Source organism: Lytechinus variegatus, chromosome 1, assembly GCF_018143015.1.
Source record: "Lytechinus variegatus isolate NC3 chromosome 1, Lvar_3.0, whole genome shotgun sequence".
NCBI lineage: Eukaryota > Metazoa > Echinodermata > Echinoidea > Temnopleuroida > Toxopneustidae > Lytechinus > Lytechinus variegatus.
In genome coordinates this window covers 77,119,032-77,123,409 of record NC_054740.1, presented here as the reverse complement: position 1 = coordinate 77,123,409, position 4,378 = coordinate 77,119,032, and positions in this window count along the sequence as shown.

Genomic DNA, 4,378 nt, shown 5'->3' with positions numbered 1-4,378 from the left:
GCATTTTATGTCAAATTCTTTTTCATAATATGAATTTGTATGAACCAATGAAAGGAAAAGCTTTAATTTTTATCATTATCAATATTTTTAATTATTATTTTTCCTTACTTCCAAAACCTATGGGTAAACTTTTACTGGTCTGTGTCCCAATGTGAAGGGTAGCAATTCGGGTATAGCGCCATCTTTGACAGGTTCGAGTCGTAGCTAATTCAGCTATATTGTGAATGTAAATGGAGTTTTATCCAATATTCACTAACTTAGATTGAAAGACATTTGTTTATCTTTATAGTGGATTCATTCCCACTGTGATATCGAGGCAACGAGAACATTGAAATATTACGAAATTGTTTCACCAAACACCAGAAGTGAATTATGATCCTTATGATCACGTTTGAAGTATTGGGCAAGCAGATGCTTCAGAAATACTAGTAGTAGGTTTTCTATGCTATTCATGATAAAAGGTTTTTCTCTGAGAGAGGAATTCCTTATTCAACAAATTTGAGTTTTAAGTGATGATTAAAAATCATGTTTCAAGCACTCGTCAGGCTACTGTGAGGTATACAAAGTTGAACATAACTATTGAACATATGTTATTTTGTTTTATAATATTATAAAGAGACAGAAGAACAATGTAAAAAATACCAAGTGGAATTGAATAACCCAAAATGTAAGCAATTGTTAACTAACCCAGACTATTATATTCGTGAATTATTTAATTCATGCAAATAACAGTTTTGCTTAGCTTGCCTTTTCCACCATGACGAGCAGTTATGTTGAGACATACATTTTTTTTTAAATCGAAGCCATAAATAAATTGTGAAAACCTGTAAGACCTTTTTACTAATAGGTTGATGGGTGACTAATCAATGCAAATAAGATTTACCTAATCGTTGCCAAATGGTTTGACGCTACATGTGCCTTTCTTAGCAGAACTTGCCAGAAGCTCTACTTTCGAAAGTGACCGACGTGTATATCAGGAGGGATTGAAGGGCGCCATCATTATGCAAATACTACTACTATTCAGATAGATAGCGCAACGGTGGAGGAATTTTTTTAACGAATTTAAGGCGGTCGAAATTAAAAACTATCATGAGAATGTGAATCATTTGAGATTTAACTTAAAACTTTTAAGAGATATCAAAAAAGAGGGCAATTCATTGATTACATCACCAGAAATCGAGTTGGTCAAAGACAATATAATAACATAAAATAATGAAGCGGAATGATATTCCAGAATGAGCATATATACCAGTACCAAGGGACCAATTGTTGGATGTGACAAGGCTCAATTCCCTCGCCTTTTAAATCATTATTGGCTCATCTATGTATAAATACATTAGAAGGGGTTGACATGGATAGCAGATGTACTATACCCCATTACCTAAAGCTCATATCAGATAGGCCTACTAGTAGTGCAGCAGATAAGTATAGTATCGATTGAAGTTCACTTTGGTCATGTCGATTAACGGGTGGTATTTATTTGCTTCAGAATATATATTATCTTGTATTTTTTAGCATTTCATTCACTCTTTTATGAAACATGAAAGCTTTCACAACTGTCACATGTAACATAAAATTTATACAATTTGTATACCCACTAAGACCTATCCGATTCGAGTTATCTACCGTGAGTTCAAACTCCATGAAATTTTCATAATCCAAAGCATAATCCTTCATGCAGATGTGGTGTTTTTCTTTATTTTATCTCTCAGATCGGCTCAACCACGTATAGAAAGATCCGTGATTTCATCCACAATCACCATGACTATAGTACAAGCAAGACTCTGTCGTCCGGGTGTTTGCTATGTGGTAGGGTTTTCGAACGTTTTATCCGACAAGTCCTGTTTTATCTGGCAGTTACGATAATAACCATGCTTCTCAGACAATCAAAGTCAAAGAAAGTTGTCAGATCTGACAGTTTGTCGGACGAAAATGTTGATGAGACCTCAACAAGAGTGGAAAAAATTAAATCAAGTCAAATAAAAAACGACCTCATCAATGGATGTGAATTGATGACAAGAGGCAACATGGAAAGCACAGATCACTTTCACACACATACATTAAGATCCAGTGATCATATTCCAGAATCCATAGAGAGTGTCGAAACTCAAATAGATACCAACAAAATTGACTATTATGTACGCAGCCTTTAAAGTGCCATCGACTTGGCGAGATACTTTATCTTACCAAGTCGACATATAAAAAGTTATATGTCGACATGGCGAGATACGGTATCTTGCTAAGTCGACTTATAACTTTTCATAAGTCGACTTGGCAAGATAGAATATCTCGCCATGTCGTCATATAACTTTTTATAAGTCGACTTGGCAAGATAGAATATCTCGCCATGTCGTCATATAACTTTTTATAAGTCAACTTGGCAAGATACCGTATCTTGCCATGTCGACATAATTAGCTTTTTATAAGTCGACTTGGTGAGTTAACTTATCTCGCCATGTCGACAAAATAAGGTTATAATGTCGACATGGCAAGATAAAGTATCTCGCCAAGTCGCTAAGTCGATGGCTCTTTAAAGGCTCCGTAATTATGCACATAGAGAAGATTTTGATGTGATTGGAGCTGAGTGCGGAAGTTTGTGCGTGAAAGTTGATGTAGGTGGAAGTGAGTGCATTTGTGAGTGTGGGTTGGGTGCGTGTGTATGGTAGATAATCGAGGGTTTATGTGTGTCAGTCAGCCGGTGTGAGGGTTTGTGAGTATGTATAAGGATGTGTGTGTGTGTGTGTGAGGGGGTGGGAAACTGGTGTGTGCTTATATGTCAAAAGTTTATTGTGCGTATGTGTGTGTGTTTGTTGGAAGGTTTTTGTGCGTATGTGCAAGTTTGTTGTTTGTGTGAGAGGGTTTGTGGGTGGTTGTGAGGGTGTCTGCGTGTGTTCTATGAAGGTTTGTTGTTTGTGGGTGTTGTGAGGGTGTCTGCGTGTGTTCTACGAAGGTTTGTTGTTTGTGTGAGAGGGTTTGTGGGTGTTTGTGAGGGTGTCTGCGTGTGTTCTATGAAGGTTTGTTGTTTGTGGGTGTTGTGAGGGTGTCTGCGTGTGTTCTATGAAGGTTTGTTGTTTGTGTGAGAGGGTTTGTGGGTGTTTGTGAGGGTGTCTGCGTGTGTTCTACGAATGTTTGTTTTCTGTGTGAGATGGTTTGTAGGCGTTTGTGAGGGTGTCTGCGTGTGTTCTACGAAGGTTTGTTGTTTGTGTGAGAGGGTTTGTGGGTGTTTGTGAGGGTGTCTTCGTACAAGGTTTGTTGTTTGTGTGAGATGGTTTGTGGGTGTTTGTGAGGGTGTCTGCGTGTGTTCTATGAAGGTTTGTTGTTTGCGGGTGTTGTGAGGGTGTCTGCGTGTGTTCTACGAAGGTTTGTTGTTTGTGTGAGAGGGTTTGTGGGTGTTTGTGAGGGTGTCTGCGTGTGTTCTACGAAGGTTTGTTGTTTGTGGGTGTTTTTGAGGGTGTCTGCGTGTGTTCTATGAAGGTTTGTTGTTTGTGTGAGAGGGTTTGTGGGTGTTTGTGAGGGTGTCTGCGTGTGTTCTACGAAGGTTTGTTGTTTGTGTGAGAGGGTTTGTGGGTGTTTGTGACGGTATGCCGTATGCGCGTATTATGTTTCAAGAAATTTTGTGCTGACCGTTATTCATGATTTTGATGCAAATACTGAATAGAAACAATCAGAAAATACCTGTACATGGTGTAGACATTGTGTTATCATGATAATTAGAATCGTTTTTTACTTTCCGTTAATCCTTCCTTGAGAATATTGGAGATAGCATCACAGAGAAAGGGAAGATTGTCACCATAAGATGAAAAATTTGTGTTCAAGACACGATAGAATACAATGTAAATTGTAGTGAAATCTCTTAACTCTTTTCATTATTATGACCAGGGAGGTTGGCAGTTTCACCTCCCTGTTGTGAGCGAATCTTTATTTTCAATTAGCATTAATTAGATGTTAACTCGAAGCAGAGGTTGTATTGAAACTCCGTCATCGATGAATGAGCCTTTAAATGTTATAATTAGAAATAAGATTGCTATTTAATTATGGTAGGATGAAGATGCCCTCAATCATGGAAAGTGTTTATAGATGTTAGATGCGTGTCATATGTGATTTACATAGCGGTGGCTCCATCCAATGTATAGACACTCCTTAATTTCACCTAACCATTAACTGTCCTTTCAGACTCGGACACGCAGATTTCCGACTCGGTCGGCGTTTGTGCGACATAAAAGGACTCAGGGCCTCATTTAAGGTAACAAAACAGAGCGTTAATTACGTGCGAATCTTCTTCATAAGTGAAATAAAAGAATATCACAATGGTCTTCTTAGTAGCGAGAGGGACCATGCTGGTGATAATACCCTCGACTATAGTGACCGCCCATAGCAC